The sequence below is a fragment of the Pristiophorus japonicus genome, unplaced genomic scaffold (assembly GCF_044704955.1).
Source record: "Pristiophorus japonicus isolate sPriJap1 unplaced genomic scaffold, sPriJap1.hap1 HAP1_SCAFFOLD_267, whole genome shotgun sequence".
NCBI classification, from domain to species: domain Eukaryota; kingdom Metazoa; phylum Chordata; class Chondrichthyes; family Pristiophoridae; genus Pristiophorus; species Pristiophorus japonicus.
Genome location: NW_027252417.1, coordinates 236,780 through 259,341, shown reverse-complemented (window position 1 = coordinate 259,341; position 22,562 = coordinate 236,780).

The following is a 22,562-nucleotide window of genomic DNA, read 5'->3' as shown; positions in this document are numbered from 1 at the left end:
ACTCGTTTGATACGGTGTTAACACCAATGATCCCATTCGCTGTAATTTTGTTGCTCAACGCTCTGACAGTCAGACACATTTTAGTGGCCAGTCGAGTCCGAAAGAGACTGAGGGGTGAGAGCAAGGGGGCGAATGGCACTGATCCAGAGACGGAGAGCAGGAGGAAGTCTGTAATTTTACTCTTCACCTTAACCGGCAGCTTCATACTACTGTGGCTGGTATGTGTTGTACATTTCTTATATTATAGCATTGCAGGAATAAATCCCGATTATTACAAGGATTCTATATATACCTTTGCACATGTTGGATCTATACTGCAAAATTTTAGTTGCTGCACAAATACGCTTATTTATGGGGTGACCCAGTCCAAGTTCAGAGAACAGTTGAAGAGCGCGGTGAAATATCCGGTATCCTCGATTATACAATTAATTAAAAAAACAGAACAACTGAGCGCTGCCCGGGGGCGGGCCTCAGTGTTTCCAGTCCAGGAATATAATATTTAGCCCCAGACTTCCATCCACTGAATTACACCAGGAATGGCTTCTGATCTGATAACACACCCAGCGACGTGTTTTGTGACACGGCACTATTTCTGGTTGACATTTCCCGCCTTGTCTTTCTGGACAGCACCACGAGCTTGTTGCATTCTGTCCGAGCTCTTCTGTAAAGGATCACTACAGCTATTTAGTGAAGGAATTCATTGCAGCTTCAAGAGTGAGAGGCTCGTCAATAGGTCGGTAGGCAGAGTGAAGCTGTAGTTCAGAGGATTACATTACATAGAATATGCAGCACAGAAAAATACAGTTCGGCCCTACTAGTCTGTGCTGGTATTTATACTCCAGACGAGACTCCTCCCATTGCAAATACTTCGTCTCAGCCTCTCAGCATATATTTCGATATCCTTTTCTCTCATTTACTCATCTAGTTTCCCTTTGACAGCATCTGAGCTATGTATCTAAACCACTTCCTGTCATAGGGAATTCCAAATTCTAACCACTCTGAGTAAAGAAATTGTTCTTTATTTCCCTTTTGGTGTTATTAGTGATTATCTTGAATTTATGGCTCCATAGATTTGGATGCCCCCACGAGCATAAACTTTTCTCTCCCCATCGACCCGGTCCAAAACAATCATAATTTTCAAGACTTCTATCAGGACTCCTCTGTGTTCTCTGCCTTCTACAGGAACCAAGCACAACCTGTTCAATCGTTCCTGATAACTGTTATCTTTCAGTCCTGGTGCTGTCCAACGTAAAATTTGTGATACAGTACTAATGGCCCCCGTCACCATCTCCATTGCCCTCTTCACCGGCTCCACCCCTCTCCCTGTCACCAGTCTAAGGCTGACCCCGCCGTTAGCAACCTTGATGTCTTATTTGAGCGGGAGATGGTCTTCTGACCCCCATATCCACTCCATCAGGACGGCATCTTTGTGCCTCTGTTAGATCACCTGACTCAGTTAATTTGCTGCTCAAACATTCATCCGTGCCTTTACTCCCTCTCGATATGACTCCTCCAATGCTCTCCTGTGCGGCTTCCAATCTCCCACCATCCATATGCTAGAGCTCATCGAAAACGTTGCTGCCTGTTTCCCTAACTTACACCTTATCGCAATACCCCATCACACCTGTGCTCGCTGACCTACATTGACTCCCTGTCCGACAGTGCCTCAATTTTAAAATGACCACTCTTCTTTTCAAATCACTTCAAGGCCTCTGTAACCTCCACCAATACTTAGACCTCCTGAGATCTCTGCGCTGCTCCAAATCTGGCAGATTGCATATCCCCGATTTAAACTGCTTCACCAATGGTAGACATGATTTCAGTTACCTGGGTCCCAAACTCTGGAATTCTCTCCCCAAAACCTTCCACCTCTAACTCTCCTCCTCCTTCAGTTACCTGGGTCCCAAGCTCTGGGATTCCCTCCCTAAACCTCTATTCCTCTCTAACTCTCCTCCTCCTTTCGATTCTCCTTAAGACTAAATATTTGATCAAGGTTATTTGCTAAAACTTCCTTTTGTGCCTCAGTGTCAAGATATCCTCTATTCCCAGTTGGATTTATTAATGGCTGTCTAAAATCTATGCCCCTGCGTTTTGGTCTCTCCCGCAAGTGGAAACATCTTTTTTCCCTCGACCCTATCAAAGCCTTTCATATCCTGAAAGACACAATCTGACCATCCATCAGTCTTCTCTTTGCAAAAAAAAGAGGCACGGCCTGTTCAACATTTCCTGAGAATACACCCTCTCAGTTCCGGTATCATTCCAGGAAATACACTGTGCACCTTCTCCAGTGCCTCGATGTCATTTTTATAATATTTACACCAAGGAACCAAACAAGTTTACATAACTTCAATGTTTTAAAATTCTATCCATCTAGGCATAAACCCAAGCCTGTTCTTTTTTTTTATGGATTGATGAAACTGCATCGCTACATTTAGTGATTTGCCTAACTGTACCGTCCCATCCCTCTGTTCCCCATTGCAATTGAGATATTTATTTTCCAAAGAGAATGTCACTTCATATTCTTCCTATTAAAACGCACCAACTCGCACTCCTCTATATTGATGTGTTGTGTTCCTAACACAGATGAGACTGCACAAAGGGAGGTTAAAGTAATAGTGACCTCAGTCTTTATTAAGACACTGCAGAGTGAGGGACAGGCCTCAGCGACCGGCTTTTATACAGTGCACCCAAGGGATGCTGGGATCGCTTGGGACTTCAGGGGGATGCGCTCCTTGGTGGTGGAACATGGGAGTGCATGCTTTACAGATACACAACAGAAGTTCCTTTGCCAATTACACGCCTCTGCAAATTTATTATTGTATTCAATATTTTTGCCGCTTACCTCCTCAGTGTTAACGAGACACGCCCATTGTGGAAGCATTCACAACGTTTGAAATTTCACTCCCGATTCCCGCGTCGAATTGGTTATGTAAATGGTGAACAGGATTGGTCCCAGCACCGATGCTTGTGGAACATCACTTATCACCTTTGCCAGTTTTGCTGCTTTTGATTTAAATTGGCTTAGAAATAAATCCTAATTCACTGCTTGCTTTGAATCGCTTTGCTGACCTGTGATACAGTTTTGAATGATTTGTTCACCTGAATCATAAGTTCACTTTGCTCTTCTGGCCCATTCATTTCTTATTTTCCAAGGTGTAGTTGATCGTAGAATCATAGAATTTGACAGCGCAGAGAGAGTCCATTCGACAAATCGTGCAGGCTCTGTCTCTTTGGTAGAGCATTCCAATTAATCCCACTCCTCTGCTCTATCCCCTGTATCTTTTTTACTTCAAGTATTTTTGCCAAATTTCCTTTTGAAAGTTGCTATGAATCTGCTTCCACCTCCCTTTCAGAAAGTTCATTCCAGATCACAACAACTCGCTGTTTAAACAAACTCTTCCTTCAGTCGCTTCTGGTACTTATGGCAATCACATTAAATCTATGTCCTCTGTTTACCGGCTCATCTGTCCTTGGAAGGAGTTGCTCCTTTATTACTTTATTGAAACTATTTAGGACTTTGAAGACCTCGAATGAATCTCTTCTTAGCCATTTCTGCTCTAAGGACAACATACCCAGCTTCTACAATCTCTCCACATAACTGAAATCACCAATCCCTGGTGCACTTCTGGTCAATCTCCCTTAAACATTACAGCTCTATGGAGAACAAACCCAGCATCTCCCATCTCTCCACCTAACTGAAGGACCATATTCCGGGAACCATTCTGGTCAATTTCTCATTAAAATAAGAACATGAGTACATACGAAAAAGGAACAGGGGTAGGCAATTCGGCCCCTTGAGCCTGCTCCGCCATGCATTAAAATAATGGCTGATCTGATCCTGGACTCAGCTCCACTTCCCCGCCCACTCCCCATAACCCCTTATCTATTTATCGCTCAAGAAACTGTTTACCTCTGACTTAAATGCATTCAATGTCCCAGCTTCCACAGCTCTTAGAGGCAGCGAATTCCATAGATTTACAACCCTCTGAGAGAAGAAAATCCTCCTCATCACTGTCTTAAATGGGGGAACACCTTATTGTAAGATCATGCCCCCTAGTTCTAGTCTCCTGCATCAGTGGAAACATCCTTTCTGCACCCACCTTGTCAAGCCCCCTCATAATCTTATACGTTTCGATAAGATCATATCACATTCTTCTGAACTCCAATGAATAGAAGTCCAACCTATACAACCTTTCCTCATAAATCTACTACACCATTCCCGGAATCAACCCAGTGAACCTTCTCTGAACTGCCTTCAAAGCAAGTATAGCCTTTCGTAAATACGGAAACCAAAACTGGAAGCAGCATTCCAGGTGTGGCTTCACCAACACGTTGTCCAACTGTAGCTAGACTTCCCTGTTTTTATACTCGATCCCCTTTGCAATAAAGGCCAAGAGACCATTAGCCTTCCTGATAAATATCTGTACCTGCATACTATACTTTTGTGTTTCATTCACAAGTAACCCAAGTTCCCGCTGTACTGCAGCACTTTGCAAACTTTCTCCATTAAATAATAACTTGCTCTTTGATTTTTTTCTGCCAAAGTGCACAACGTCACACTTTCCAACATTATGCTCCATCTGCCAATTTTTTGCCCACTCAAATAGCCTATCTATGTCCTTTTGCACATTTTATGTGTCCTCCTCACACATTGCTTTTCCTTCCATCTTTATATCATCAGTGAACTTGGCTACATTACACTCAGTCCCTTCTTCCAAGTCGTTAGTATAGATTGTAAATAGTTGGGATCCCTGCACTGATATCTGCGGCACCCCACTAGTTACTGATTGCCAACCAAAAAAAATGAACCATTCATCCCGACTCTCTGTTTTCTGTTAGTGAGTCAATTCTCTATCCATGATAAATTATTACACCCAACCCATTAAAATTTTATCTTGTGCAGTAACCTTTTATGTGGCTCCTTGTCAAATGGCTTCTGGGACCAAATTTTGCTCATCCAAATGTCCAGCTACTGCTTCTTTAATAATGGACTCCAACATTTTCCCAAGCACAAATGTTAGGCTAACTGGTCTATAGTGTCCTCCTTTTTGTTTGCCTCCTTTATTAAATAGGGCCGTACAATTTGCAGTTTTCCAATCTGCTGGGACCGCCACAGAATCCAGAGAACTTTTGTAATTACGAACCAATGCAACCACAATGCTTAGGTACTATTGAGGGGTATGAATCATCAGGGGGCAGCAGCAGCAGCCAAGTTCATGGCACTGTGGGTGGTCCTGCTGCACAGGAGGGCAGGAAACAGAGTGGGAGAGCTAAAATGATAGGGGATTCGTTTGTTAGGAGAATAGACAGGCCATTCTGAGGTGGCAACCGAGACTCCAGGATGGTATGCTGCATCCCTGGTGCAAGGGTCAAGGATGTCTCGGTGCGGCTGCAGGACATTCTGAAAAGGGAGGGTGAACAGCCAGTTGTCGTAGTGCTTATAGGTACTAAACATATAGTAAAAAACGGAATGAGGTCCTACGAGATGAATTAGGGAGCTAGAAGCTAAATTAAAAAGTAGGATCTCAAAGGTAGTAATCTCAGGATTGCTACCAGCGTCACGTGCTAGTCAGAGTAGGAATCGTTGGATTGCTCACAATAATACGTGGCTTGAGGGCGGTGTTCAAATTCCTGGGACACTGGATCCCGTTCTGGGGAAGGTGGGACCAGAACAAACCAGACGGTCTGCACATAGGCAGGACCGGAACCAACGTCCTCGGGGGAGTGCTTGCTCGTGCTGTGGGGGAGGAGATAAACGAACATGGCAGGGGAATGGGAACCTTTGCAGGGAGACAGAGGGAAATAAAATGGAACAGAAGCAAAAGATAGAAAGGAGAATAGTAAAAGTGGAGGGCAGAGAAATGCAAGGCAAAAAACAAAACAGGCCACATAACAGAAACATTCTAAAGGGGCAAAGTGTTTAAAATGACAAGTCTCAAGGCTCTGTGCCTCAATGCGAGGAGCATTCCGAATAAGATGGACGAATTAACTGCTCAGAGAGCAGTTAACGGATATGATATAATTGGCATCTCGGAGACATGGCTCCAGGGTGACCAAGGCTGGTAACTCAACATCCAGGGGTATTCAACATTTAGGAAGGATAGACAGAGAGGAAAAGGAAACGGGGTAGCGATGCTGGTTAAAGAGGAAATTAATGCGATAGTAAGGAGGAAGATTAGCATGAATGATGAGGAATCGGTATGGGTGGAGCTGCGGAATTCCAAAGGGCAGTAAACGTTAATGGCAGTTGTGTGCAGACCAACACAGAATAGTAGTGAGGTTGGGGACAGCACCAAACAAGAAATAAGGCATGTGTGCAATAAAGGTACAACAGTTATCATGGGCGATTTTAATCTACATATTGATTGAGCTAAACAAACTGGTAGCAATGCGGTGGAGGAGGATTTCCTAGAGTTTATTTGAGATGGTTTGCTAAAAAAATATGTCGAGGAACCAACTAGAGAGCTGGCGTTCCTAGACTGGGTGTTGTGTAATGAGAAGGGACGAATAAGCAATATTGTTGTGCGAGGCCCCTTGTCGATTAGTAAACATAATATGGTAGAATTCTTTATTAAGATGGAGAGTGACGCAGTTAATTCGGAAATTAGGGTCCTGAACTTAAGGAAAGGGAACTTTGATGGTATGATGCGTGAATTGGCTAGAATAGACTGGCAAAGGATACTTAAAGGATTGACGGTGGATAAGCAATGCCAAAACTTTTAAAGATCACATGGGTGAACTTCAGCAATTGTACTCCTGTCTGGTGTAAAAATAAAACGGGGAAGGTGCTCAACCGTGGCTACCAAGGGAAATTAAGTATTTGTGTTGAAGCCAAGGAATAGGAAAATAAATTGGCTAGAAAAAGCAACAAACCTGAGGAATTGGAGAAAATTAGAATTCAACAGAAGAGGACGAAGGGTTTAATTAAGTGGTGGAAAATAGAGTATGAGCGGAAGCTTGCAGGGAACATAAAAACTGACTGCAAAAGCTTCTATAAATATGTGAGGAGAAAAAGATTAGTGATGACAAACGTAGGTCCCTTGCAGTCGGATTGACGTGAATTTATAATGGGAACAAATTAATGCCAGACCAATTGAATAAATACTTTGGTTCTGACATCACGAAGAATGACACAAATGTACTCGGGGACAGTTGGTCTAGTGAGAAGGAGGAACTGAAGGATACCATTATTTGGCGGAAAATTGTGTTAGGAAAATTGATGGGATTAAAGGCCGATAAATCTCCGGGACCTGAGAGTCTGCATCCCAGAGTACTTAAGGAAGTGGGCGTACAAATAGTGGATGCATTGGTGATCATTTTCCAACAGTCTTTCGAATCTGCATCAGTTCCTAGGGACTCGAGGGTAGCTAATGTAACACCACTTTTTAAAAAAGGAGGGAGCGAGAAAGCAGGTAATTATAGACCAGTTAGCCTGACATCAGTAGTGAGGAAAATGTCAGAACCAGTCACTAAAGATGAAATAGCAGCGTATTTGGAAAGCAGTGACAGGATCGGTCCAAGTCAGCATGGATTTATGAAAGGGAAATCATGCTTGACAAACCTTCTGCAATTTTTTGAGGATGTAACTTATAGAGTGGACAAGGGAAAACCAATGAATGTGTTGTATTTGGACTTCCAAAAGGTTTTTGACAAGGTCCCGCACAAGAGATTGTTGTGCAAAATCAAACCGCATGGTATTGGGGATAATGTACTGACGTGGATAGACAACTGGTTGGTTGACAGGAAGCAGAGTGTCTGGATAAAACGGTTCTTTTCAGAATGGCAGTCAGTGACTCGTGGAGTGCTGCAGGGCTCAGTGTGAGGACCCCAGCTCTTTACAATATTCATTAACGATTTAGATTAAGTAATTGAGTGTAATATCTCTACGTTTGCTGATGATACTAAATTGGGTGGTGGTGTGAGCTGTGAGGAGAACGCTAAGAGGCTGCAAGGTGACTTGGACAGGTTAGGTGAGTGGGCAAATTCATGGCAGATGCAGATTAATGTGGATAAATGTGAGGTTATCGATTTTGGTTCAAAAACACGAAGGCAGAATATTATCTGAATGGCGGCAGATTAGAAAAAGGGGAGGTGCAACGAGACCTGGGTGTCATGGTTGATCAGTCACTGAATGTGCGCATGCAGATACAGCAGGCGGTGAAGAAGGCAAATGGTATATTTACCTTCATTGCCAAGGGATTTGAATATCGGAGCAGGGAGGTCTTACTGCAGTTGCACGGGGCCTTGGTGAGGCCTCCCCTGTAATATTGTGTTCAGTTTTGGTCTCCTAATCTGAGGAAGGACATTCTTACTATTGAGGGAGTGCAGCGGATGTTCATCAGACTGATTCCAGATATTAGCTGGACTGTCATATGAGGAGAGACTGGATCAACTGGGCCTTTATTCACTGGAGTTTGAAGGATGAGAGGGGATCTCATAGTAACGTATAAGATTCCGACGTAACTGGATAGGTTGGATGCGGGAAGAATGTCCCCGATTTTGGAGAAGTGCAGAACCAGGGGACATAGCCTTAGGAAAAGGGGTCGGCTATTTCGGACTGAGATGAGGAGAAATGTCGTCACGCAGAGAATTGTTAACCTATGGAATTTATTGCCGCAGAGAGATGTTGATGCCAGTTCATTGGATATATTCAAGACGGAGTTAGATATGGCCCATACGGCTAACGGGATCAACGGGTTGGGAGAGAAAGCAGGAAAGTGCTACTTAGGAATGATATGCCATGATCTTATTGAAGGTGGTGCAGGCTCGAAGGTCCGAATGGCCCACTCCTGCACCTATTTTCTATTTTTCAATGTTGCTATACACCATTTAACTGAGTGAGGAGATAACTTGATATTCAGGAATCAGAGTTAATTGAAAAATGTTAAATCATTGACCTTTTTAGTGTTGATTAGACGAAACTTTCTCATGTTCACCAGTCAGTCTATACCCTCCTGAAAACTATTACTGTTGTCCTCATTGTGTATTGCACTTTGTCATCTTGTATCATCTACAAACTGTAAAATGACACCATATATATCAAGACTAGGGTTCATGAATATATATCAAAAAGAGCACTCCTCCTGATAAGCCTGGAGGGAGCAGTGTAGTTCCCTCCAGTCTGAACAACAACCAGTCATCAATGCTCTCTGTTATCTGTCTCTTAGACATTGTCATGTCCATGCTGCCCCGGCCATTTAAGCCGATGGGTTTGAATTTTATCAACAACAGTTAAGTGATAGTTTGTCAAACACCCTTAGAAAGTCTGTATACACTTCATCCAAACGAGGATGTATATATATATATATGAATATCGATTCCCAAAAAGTGTATCACCTCGCATTCATCGACATTAAACTTAACTTGCCACAACTGCACAGTCTGCATCTATTCTAATGTCTATTGTGAATCTCCTTTAGAGAAATATCTCTTCAGTATAGGATGAGTAGCATCTGTTTATTCAATAAAACCAACAATAATTAATAACAGCAGCCACCCATAGCTCTGTGCGTTGTGGGAATTTGATCAGTAATTCCAAATGTTAAATAGCGGAGCAGGCGCGAGGAGATAAATAGCCCACTCCTGCTCATATTCCTTACTTTATGTCACTGGGTACCGCTGCTTTACATTAAAGTTGGGTAAGGTACTATCAATTACAAATGAAAGAACCACTACCCTCTTAACATCAGCCTCACTTTGTGTCAATCCATATCTAAAAATGCACCGAATATTCTGAGCTCCTCCCCACCCACCCAATTTCCCCAGACCCTCCCCACCCCACCCAATATCCTCAGACCCTCCCCACAGCACCCAATATCCTCAGACCCTCCTCACCCCACCCAATATCCTCAGACCCACCTCACCCCACCCAATATCCTCAGACCCTCCCCAACCCACCCAATATGCCTAGACCCGCCCACTCCACCCAATATCCTCAGACCCTCCCCACACCCCAAATATCCTCAGACCCTGCCTACCACACCCAATAGCCTCAGCTACTCCCCACCCACCCAATATCGTCAGGCCCTCACCACCCCACACAATGTGCTCAGCTCCACCCCACCCCACCCAATATTCTCAGCTCCACCCCACCCCACCCAATATGCTCAGCTCCTCGCCACTCACCCAATATCATCAGACCCTCCACACCAAATCCAATATCGTCAGACCCTCTGTACCCCACCCAATATCCTTAGATGCTCCGCACCCCACCCAATCTCCTAAGCTCCACCACACCCCACACAATATTCTCAGCTCCACGCCACCCCACCCAATATTCTCAGCCCCACCCCACCCTACCCAATATGCTCAGCACTTCCCCACCCACCCAATATCATCAGACCCTTCCATCCCACCCAATATCCTAAGCTGCTCTCCCCCCCAGCCAATAACTTCAGACCCTCACTTCCTCACCCAATATCCTCATACCCACCCCACCTCACCCAATATCCTCAGACCATTCCACCCCACCCAATATCCACAGCTCCTCCCCACCCCACCCAATAACCTCAGACACTTCGCACCTCACCCAATATCCTCAGACTCTCCCAAACCCTCCCAATATCCTGAGAACCTTCCCACCCCAACCAATCTCCACAGCTCCTCCGCATCACACCCAATATCCTCAGACCCTCCCCAATCCACCCAATATCCTCAGACCCTCCCCATCCAACCCAAAATCCTCGGACCCTCCCCACCCCACCCAATATCCTCAATCCCTCCCCAATACGCCCAATATACTCAGCTCCTCCCCACCCCACCCAATTTCCACAGGCACTCCCCACCCCACCCATTATCCTCAGCTCCTCCACAGCCCACCCAATATCATTAGACCCTCCCCACTACATCCAATATCCTCAGACCCTCCCCACCTCACCCAAAATAGTCATGCCCTCCACACCCCACCCAATATCCTCAGCTCCTCGAACCCACCCAATATCCTCAGCTCCTCCCCACCCCACCAATGTCTCAGACCTTCCCCACACGCCACAATATTCTTAGACCCTCCCCAACCCACCCAATATTGACAGACCCTCCCCACCCCTCCCAATATGCTCAGAGCCTCCCCACCTCACCCAATATTCTCAGCTCCACCACACCCCACCCAATATTCTCAGACCCTCCACACCCTCCCAATATTCTCAGATCGGCATACCACCCCACCCAATGTGCTCAGACCTTCCCCACCCACCCCAAAATCCTTAGGCCCTCCCCACCATAGCCAATATTAACTGACCCTCCCCACACCACCCAATCTCCTAAGACCCTCCCCACACCACCCAATATCCTTAGACCCTCCACACCCCACCCAATATCTTCAGGACCTCCCCACCCCACCCAATATCCTCAGACCCTCCACACCCAATCTCCTAAGACCCACCCAACTCCCCCCAATATTTTCAGACCCTCCCCACCACACCCAATGTCCTCAGACCCTCCCAACCCACCCCAATATCCTCAGACCCTCCACACCTCACCCAATATCCTCAGACCCTCCCGGCCCCACCCAATATCCTCGGACCCTCCCCACCCCACCGAATATCTTCAGCTTCTCGTCAGCGCACCCAATATCCTCAGACCCTCCCCACCACACCCAATATCCTCAGCTCCTTCCCAATCCACACAATGTCCTCAGACCCTCCCCAACCCACCCAATATCCTCAGACCCTCCCCACCCCCCCCATTATTCTCAGACCCACCCCACCCCACCCAATCTGCTCAGATCCTCCAAACCCCACCCAATATCCTCAGACCCTCACCACTCCACCCAATATCCTCAGACCTCCCCAGCCCAGCGAATATCCTCAGCTCCTCCCCTCTCCATCCAATATCCTCGGACCTTCCCCAGCACACGCAATATCTTAAGACGCTCCCCACCCCACCCAATATGTTCAGATGCTCACCACCCCACCCAATATCCTCAGAACGTCCCCACCCCACCTAATATCCTCAGACCTTCCCACCCCGCCCAATATCCTCAGCTGTTCTGCAGCCCACCAATATCTTACGCTGCTCCCCACACCAGCCAATAACCGCAGACAATTCCCACCCCACTAAATATCCTCAGCTACTCCACACCCCATCCAATATCCTCATACGCTCCCCACCCCACCTCATATCCTCAGTTCCTACCCACCCTTCCAATATCCTCAGATCTTGCCCACCATAACCTATTTCGTCACACCCTCCCCACCCCACCCAATATCCTCAGACCCTCCTCACCCCACCCAATATCCTCACACCCTCCCCAGCACACCCAATATCCTCACACCCTCCCCACCCAACCCAATATCCTCAGCTCCTCCCCACCCCACCCAATATATTTAGACCATCCCCACTACATCCAATATCCTCAGACCATCCCCACCTCACACAATATAGTCAGACGCTCCCCAACCCAACCAATATCCTCAGACCCTCACGGCCGCACCCAATATCCTCAGATCCTCCCCACCACACCCAATATCCTCAGGCCCTCCCCACCGCAGCCAATATCCTCAGCACCTCCCCGACCCAGCCAATATCCTGAGCTCCTCCCCAACCCACTCAATATCCTCAGACCCTCCCCACTTCACCCAATATACTCAGACCCTACCCACCCACCCAATATCCTCAGACCCTCCCCACCCCTCCCAATGTCCTCAGACCCTCCCCACCCCAATCAATGTCCTCAGACCCTCCCCACTTCACCTAATATGCTCAGACCCTCCCCACCCCACCCTATATCCTCAGACATTTCCCACCCCACCCAATATCCTTCGATCCTCCCCAGACCGCAAATATCCTCGGAACCTGCCTACCACACCCAATAGCCTCAGCTAATCCCCACCCACCCAATGTCGTCAGGCCATCACCACCCCACCCAATATTCTCAGCTCCACCCCACCCCACCCAATATTCTCAGCTCCGCCGACCCCACCCAATATGCTCAGCTCCTCGCCACTCATCCAATATCATCAGACCTTCCTCACCAAACCCAATATGCTGAACCCTCACTACCCCACCCAATATCCTCAGATGCTCCCCACCCCACCCAATATTCTCAGCTCCAGCACACCCCACTTAATATCTTTCGACCGTCCCCATCGCACCCAATATCCGAAGCTGCACCACACCCCAAACAATATTCTCAGCTCCACACCATCCTACCCAATATGCTCAGCACTTACCCACCCACCCAATATCATTAGACACTTCCACGCAACCCAATATCCGCAGCTTCTCCCCACCCCATCCAATATCCTCATACCCACCCCACCTCAACCAATATCCTCAGACCCTCACGGCCCCACCCAATACCCTTAGCTCATCCCCACCCCACCCAATAAGCTCAGACCGTCCCCACATCACCCAATATCCTCAGACTCTCCCAAGCCCACCCAATATCCTGAGAACATTCCCACCCCATCCAATCTCCTCAGCTCCTCCGCACCCCACCCAATATCCTCAGACCCTCCCCACATCACCTATATCCTCAGACCCTCCCAACCCAACCCAATATACTGTGAATATTCACAACCCACCCAATCTCCTCAGCTCCTACGCACCCCACCCACTATCCTCAGCTCCTCCCCAATGCACCCAGTATCCTCAGACCCTCCCCACCGCACCCAAAATCCTCAGACCCTCCCCACCCCACCCAATATCGTCAATCCTTACGCACCCCGCCTAATATCCTCAGCTCCTCCCCATCCCACCTAATTTCCAGAGGCCCTCCGCACCCCACCCAATATCCTCAGCTCCTCCGCACCCCACCCAATATCCTTAGACACTCCCCACTCCACCCAATATTCTCAGACCCTCCCCACCTCACCCAAAATTGTCAGATCCTCCCCACCCCAACCAATATACGCAGACCCTCATGCCCCACCCAATATTCTCAGCTCCTCCCCAACCATCCAATATCCTCAGGCCCTCCCCAGCCCACCCAATATCCTCAGCTCCTCGAACCCACCCAATATCCTCAGCTCTTCCCCACCCCACCCAATGTCTCAGACCCTCCCCACCCACCACAATATCCTCAGACCCTCCCCAACCCACCCAATATCCTCAGACCCCCCCACCCCACCCCATATTCTCAGCTCCACCACACCCCACCCAATATCCTTAGACAAAGCACAACCCCCCAATATTCTCCGACCCACCCAACCCCACCCAATGTGCTCCGACCTTCCCCACCCTCCCCAATATCCTTCGGCCTTCCCCACCCCATCCAATATTAACAGACCATTCCCACCCCACCCAATCTCCTAAGACTCTCCCCACACCACCCAATATCCTTAGACCCTCCACACCCCACTCAATATCTTTAGGCCCTCCCCACCACACCCAATATCCTCAGACCCTCCACACCCATCCAATATCCTCAGGCCCTCCCCAACCCCAGCCAATGTCCTCAGACCCTCCCCACTTCACCCAATGTGCTCAGATCCACCCCACCCCTCCCAATATCCTCAGAACCTCCCCAACCCACCCAATATTAAAAGACCCTCCCCACCCCTCCCAATATCGTCAGACCCTCCCCACCCCTCCCAATATTCTCAGCCCCACCACACCCAACCCAATATCCTTAGACCCTGCACAACTCACCCAATATCCTCAGATCCTCCCCACCACCCCAATATTCTCAGACCCACCCCAACCGACCCGATGTGCTCAGACCTTCCCCACCCCACCCAATCTCTTCACGCCCTTCCCACCTCACCCAATATCATCAGACCATATCCACTTCACCCAATATCCCCAGACCCTCCCATCCCAACCAAAATAGTCAGACCCTCCCCACCCCACCCAATATCCTCTGACCCTCCCCACTTCACCCAATATCCTCAGAACCTCCCCACCCCAACCAATATTCTCAGACCCTCCCCACACAACAAATGTCCTCAGACACTCCACGCCAATCCCAATATCCTCAGACACTCCCCAACACACCCAATATTGACAGACCCTCCCCACCCCTCCCAATATCCTCAGACCCTGCACAATCCCCCCAACATTCTAAAACCTTCCCCACCCCACCCAATATGCTCAGACACTCCCCACCTCACCCAATATCCTCAGACCCTGCCGGCCCCACCCAATATCCTCAGCAAATCCCCACCCCACCCATTATCCTCAGGCCCTCCCCACCCCACCAAATATCTTCAGCTCGTTCACAACCCACCCAATATCCTCCGCTCTTTCCTACCCCAACCAATATCTTCAGCTTCTCCGCACACCAGACAATATCCTCAGACCCTCCATACTTCACCCCATATCCTCAGCTCCTTTCCAACCCACCCAATGCCCTCAGACCCTTCCCAACCCACCCAATATCCTCAGACCGTCCCCACCTCCACATTATTCTCAGACCCACACCACCCCACCCAATATCCTCAGACCCTCCCCACCCTCACAATATCCTTAGACCCTGCACTACCCATCCAATCTGCTCAGACCCTCCACACCCCAACCAATATCTTTAGGCCCTCCACGCCCCATCCAATATTAACAGACCTTCCCCACCCAATATCCTAAGATCCTCCCCACCCCACCCAATATCCTCAGGCGCTCCCCATCCCGACCAATATCCTCAGACCCTCACCACTCCAGCAATATCCTCAGATCCTCCCCTTTCCACCCAATATCGTCAGACCTTCCCCAGCACACGCAATATCTTTAGACGCTCCCCACCCCACCTAATATCGTCAGATGTCACCACCCCACCCAATATCCTCAGACCCACCCCACACCACCCAATATCGTCAGACCCTCCCAACCCTACCCAATATCCTCAGCTCCTCCCCACCCCACCTAATATCCTCAGACCTACCACACCCCGCCCAATATCCTCCGCTCTTCTGCACCCCACCAATATACTCCGCTCCTCCCCACCCCACCCAATAAAAGCAGACCATCCCCACCCCATCCAATATCCTCAGACCCTCCCCACCCCACTAATTATCCTGCACTCCTCCCCACCCCACCCAACATCCTTAGACACTCCCACCCCACCCACTATCCTCAGACCTTCCCCACCCCACCCAAGATCTTCAGAACCTCACCATCCCACCCAATATCCTCAGCTCCTCCCCACCCCACCCAATATCTTCACATGCTCCCCACCCCACCCAACATCCCCAGACCCTCCCCACCCCACCCAATATCCTCAGACCATCCCCACCACACCCTATATCGTCATACCCTCCCCACCCCACCAAATATGCTGAGACCCTCCCCACCCCACCCAATATCGTCACATGCTCCCCACCCCACCCAACATCCTCAGAACCTCCCCACCCCACCCAATATCCTCAGACCATCCCCACCACACCCTATATCGTCATACCCTCCCCACCCCACCCAATATTCTCAGGCACTCCCCAGCCCACCCAATATCCTCATACGCTCCACACTCCACCTCATATCCTCAGTTCCTCCCCACCCCACCCAATATCTTCAGCTCGTGCCTACCCCACCCTATATCGTCACTCCCTCCGCACCCCACCCTATATCCTCAGACACTGCCCACCTCTCCCAATATCCTCAGAACCACCCGACCCCGCCCATTATACTCAGACCCTCCCGACCCACCGAATATCCTCAGACCCTCTACACCCGACCCAATATCCTCACACCCTCCCCAGCCCACCCAATATAGTCACATGCACCCTACCCCACCCAATACCTCACACCCTCCCCAGCCCACCCAATATAGTCACATGCACCCCACCCCACCCAATATCCTCATATGCTCCCCACCCCACCTAATTTCCACAGTTCCTCCCCACCCCACCCAGTATCTTCAGCTCGTGCCCACCCCACCCTATATCGTCACACCCTCCGCACCCACCCAATATCCTCAGACACTGCCACCCCTCCCAATATCCTCAGAACCTCCCCACCCCGCCCATTATCCTCAGACCCTCCCGACCCACCGAATAGCTCAGATCCTCCCCACCCCTCCCAATATCCTCCGCTCCTCCCCACCAATGTTTCCTCTCATTGTTTGTCCTGAGCGGGCCAGAAACTCGTTTCAGCGCGACTTTTAGAAACATAGAAACATAGTAAATAGGTGCAGGAGTAGGCCATTCGGCCCTTCTACCTGCACCGCCATTCAATGAGTTCATGGCTGAACATGCAACTTCAGTACCCCATCCCTGCTTTCTCACCATACCCCTTGATTCCCCTAGAAGTAAGGACTTCATCTAACTCCTTTTTGAATATATTTAGTGAATTGGCCTCAACAACTTTCTGTGGTAGAGAATTCCACAGGATCACCACTCTCTGGGTGAAGAAATTCCTCCTCATCTCGGTCCTAAATGTCTTCCCTCTTATCCTTAGACTGTGTCCCCTGGTTCTGGACTTCCCCAACATTGGGAACATTCTTCGTGCAACTAACCTGTCTAACCCCGTAAGAATTTTAAACGTTTCTATGAGGTCCCCTCTCATTCTTCTGAACTCCAGTGAATATAAGCCCAGTTGATCCAGTCCTTCTTGATAGGTCAGTCCCGCCATCCCGGGAATCAGTCTGGTGAATCTTCGCTGCACGCCCTCAATAGCAAGAATGTCCTTCCTCAGGTTAGCAGAACAAAACTGTACACAGTACTCCAGGTGTGGCCTCACCAAGGCCCTGTTCAACTGTAGCAACACCTCCCTGCCCCTGTACTCAAATCCCCTCGCTATGAAGGCCAACATGCCATTTGCTTTCTTAACCGCCTGCTGTACCTGCATGCCAACCTTCAATGACTGATGTACCATGACACCCAGGTCACTTTGCATCTCCCCTTTTCCTAATCTGTCACCATTCAGATAATTGTCTGTCTCTCTCTGTTTTTACCACCAAAGTGGATAACCTCACATTTATCCACATTTTACTTCATCTGCCATGCATTTGCCCACCCAACTAACTTATCCAAGTCGCTCTGCAGCCTCATAGCATCCTCCTCGCAGCTCACACTGCCACCCAACTTAGTGTCATCCGCAAATTTGGAGATACTACATTTAATCCCCTCGTCTAAATCATTAACGTACAGCGTAATCAGCTGGGGCCCCAGCACAGAACCTTGCGGTACCCCACTAGTCACTGCCTGCCATTCTGAAAAGTCCCCATTTACTCCTACTCTTTGCTTCCTGTCTGACAACCAGTTCTCAATCCATGTTAGCACACAACCCCCAATCCCATGTGCTTTAACTTTGCACATTAATCTCTTGTGTGGGACCTTGTCGAAAGCCTTATCAAAGTCGAAATACACCACATCAACTGGTTCTCCCTTGTCCACTCTACTGGAAACATCCTCAAAAAATTCCAGAAGGTTTGTCAAGCACGATTTCCCCTTCACAAATCCATGCTGACTCGGACCTATCATATCACCTCTTTCCAAATGCACTGCTATGAAATCCTTAATAATTGATTCCATCATTTTACCCACTACCGATGCCAGGCTGACCGGTCTATAATTCCCTGTTTTCTCTCTCCCTCCTTTTTTAAAAAGTGGGGTTACATTGGCTACCCTCCACTCCATAGGAACTGATCCAGAATCAATGGAATGTTGGAAAATGACTGTCAATGCATCCAGTATTTCCAAGGCAACCTCCTTAAGTACTCTGGAATGCAGTCCATCAGGCCCTGGGGATTTATCGGCCTTCAATCCCATCAATTTCCCCAACACAATTTCCCGACTAATAATGATTTCCCTCAGTTCCTCCTCCTTACTATACCCTCCGATCCCTTTTATATCCGGAAGGTTGTTTGTGTCCTCCTCAGTGAATACCGAACCAAAGTACTTGTTCAATTGGTCCGCTATTTCTTTGTTCCCCGTTATGACTTCCCCTGATTCTGACTGCAGGGGACCTACGTTTGTCTTTACTAACCGTTTTCTCTTTACATATCTATAGAAACTTTTGCAATCCGTCTTAATGTTCCCTGCAAGCTTCTTCTCGTACTCCATTTCCTGCCCAAATCAAACCCTTGTCCTCCTCTGCTGTGTTCTAAATTTCTCCCAGTCCCCGGGTTCGCTGCTATTTCTGGCCAAAGTTTGCAGCAACATTATTGACAACAACTTTTGCAACAACAACAGCAGCAGCAACAACTTGAAATCATATAAAGAGTTATGCCATATTGGCAGCCCACCTTCTCAGGTCTGTAGGCAAATAGTCAATGCTATATACAGGGTTTACATAACTTTTCTGCTGTTTAATTATATTCCTTTATAAATGATCTCCAGTGCTACATTTGGACTTGTATGGCCTTATTATCCTCCATTGATACATTTAGTGACTTGTGTATCTGTACCTAGAGATCCCTTTGCCTTTCTACCCCATTTGAACTCTAGTTTCAAAGGTTAGGCTGGGTCCCTATCTCTCCTACCGAAATGCTCCAACTCACACTGATCCATATTGAAAACAGTTTGATATTTACATGAACATTATGCACGTTTGTGTACGATAGAATTAATTAAATGTTTTTAGTTTGTCATGTACAAAATCTATTACAAAATGATAACTGATAACAAATGAGTGGGATATAAAGGAATTGCATAATAATGCATTTACACTACATAACCGTTACTCAGTTACACGGTTATGCAGCGACAAACAATCCAAAAGCCCAGTTGAGCTGAAAGGCATATATATTCGAGCAATTTGTATTAATTTTAAAGTTGTCAAACTATTAGCCGCATCTCTCATCTGACCACAGCAATGGAAGCACAAGCAGCAGGAACAGTGAATTTCCTAGGATGCTGATATCCTGTATGTCCACATAAGCAATTAGAATATTCATCATAATACAAACAGACAACCAGCACATAAAATTACTGTAATTCTTTACATCAGGGTATAAAAAATAATTGAACAAAATGGACCGCAATTTCCAACTGCAATCACTTCCATTAATAATGGTGGCCTTCTTGTACCAGCACCACCCCAAGTAACATGTCAGAAATGAGACACTTATTCACAAGTGCAGAAAAACATTTACACACTGTGTGTCACCGAATTCAAAACCAAATAGAGGGAGAGCTATGATTTAACAGAAATAAATATTCATATTGCTTCCTGAATAGAACAGCCAATCAGTCTGACTTGGAAATGTTTACTAATATGGTGAATTAAAGATGTTAAAATACAAATTTTGCTTCTAATGTTTTTCTCTCAAACATTCGGCAATATATTAATCCCTGCTCTTATTACCAAAACTGTTGAATTAGTTTAGGTACTTCCCAATTATATCGTGGGAAACAAACTTCAGTGTACTCTCAATATGTATTCTCCTATTTCAAAGATATATACCAAATCTAAATTGTACATTGTCAGTTTAATCAAAGTATTTCCTGTGTCGTTCTCAAAAAACAAAGAGCGGTTTCTTCTAAACTCGCTTCCTGCTATTTTATACATCATTACATAACTCTTTTTTGTATTAACATTGCATAAAACGTTTACGAGGAAATATATATTTACATTTTTCCAGAGACATGTTTGGACTGTAGAACGACATTCAAAATAAAATAGTTCACAATAGCAATAAACAGCGGATGCTGGCACCTGAAACTAAAACAGAAAATGCTGGAACTACTCAGCAGGTCAGGCAGCTTCTGTGGAGAGAGAAACTAAGGTAACCATTTAGGTCTGTGAGCTTTAGGTCAGAACTGGAAGAATTTAGAGATGTAACAGGTTTCAACCAGGTACAGAGGCATGATTTAAACTCTCCTGTTTTCCAGCATAACACAGACGTTTCCCTTTGTTCTTTCCTGCCATTCCAACTTTCTCTGCCTCTGCACCTGGTTTAAATCTGTTACATCTGGATCATTTTACAGTTCTGATGAAAGTTGACAGACCTGAAACATTAACTTTGTTTGTCTCTCCACAGTTACTGCCTGACCTGCTGATTAACTTCTGCAATTTCTGTTTTTATGTTACATAAAATAAAAAGGTTTGTGTTTTTACCTTTTGTTTGCATCTCTTCCTCAATGGCTTACGATACTTTTTAATGCTAATAAAAAGTAACGTAACGCCTACACATCCTCCCTGCCGTCTCCTCCTCAACAGCATGGGGTGCGTGTTTGTGTAAAGCTGCTCACTTTATTCAATCGCTCAACATCAAATATCAATTTTAAAAGTGTTAAGCAATTTAGAATCGTTTGGAATTCAAGACCAGGTTTGTCTGTTTCTTCCGAAATCATTCTCGAAACTTAGGAGGAAACGTGTTTTCAACGCTAGTTTTTTGTGAAAGGATCATTAAAAATCGTTAAACTGTTTCTAGTCTCGTTGTAGCATTGTGAGAATAATCTGTTCCAAGTTTATCTTTCCCGCTTCAATGCTGTCGTTTAACACTCAACAAGAATAATAAAATAAACGGATTCCAAACGGAGCTCAAATAAGAAGGTGAATACAGTGGTGAAACTTCCGAAGAAGGCGGTGAGCTTATCTACCCTCAGACTTGGCTAGGAGTTGAGATCAGTTTTGGAGAGGTTGTTTTCTCTTTGTCTGCTGCCGTTCCCTCCCTCTCTCACATTCTCTGAGGTACAACCTGGTCCACAAACATTATCCAGGAATTGAATAGCCCGGAGAAACACTGTCAAAAAGGGAACCAAAACCTCGCAAAATGTAACTGGAACTGAGCTCGGGACTCCGTGAGCCGAAGGATTGTTGTCTTTAGTCTCCTCCCAGCAGCCACAGAACATGTGCTGCACCTCCACCTATGTTGTTCCGGATGAGCAAAAATTTTCTCCAATTGAATATTGGGAAGAGCAAAGCCATTGTTTTTGATCCCGCCACAAACTCCGTTCCCTAGCTACAGACTCAACACTTTTCCCAGCTATTGTCTGAGACTGAACCAGGCTGATCGCAATCTTGGTGTTACATTTGACCCTGAAATTAACTTTCGACCACATATCCGCAGCATAACTAAGACCACCTATTTCCAACACTGTAACATCGCCCGTCTCCGCCCATTGCCTCAGCTCGTCTGCTGCTGAAATCCTCGTCCATTTCTTCGTTACCTCTAGCCGTGACTATTCCAACACACTCCTGGTTGGCCTCCCAGATTTTACTCTATGTGTACTAGAGGTGATCCGAAATTCTGCTGCCCATGACCAAACTCGCACCAAATTCAGGTCTCCCATCACGCCTGTGCTCAATGACCTATATTGGCTCCCGATTAAACAAGGTCCCGATTTCAAAATTCTCATTCTTGTTTTAATATCCCTCCATTGCCCTTAGCCTCTCTCTATCGATTTAGCATCCTCCACCCCACAACCCTGAGATGTCTGCAATCAGCTAATTATTCCCTCTTAATCATCCCTGATTATAATCGCTCCACCACTGGTTGCCATGCATTCTGTTGCCTTGGCCCCAAGCTCTGGAATTTGTCCTAATCCTCTCCACCTCTCTATCTCTTTTTCCCCTTAAAGATGTTCCTTATAACCTTCCTCTTGCAACAACTTTTTGATCACTTGCACTAATTTCTAGTTGTGTGGTTCAGTGTCAATTTTGTTTTATCTCATAATACACCTATGGAGCACCTTGGGACGTTTCACCACGTTAAAGCAGGATATATATAAGGTGTTGTTGTAGGTCCA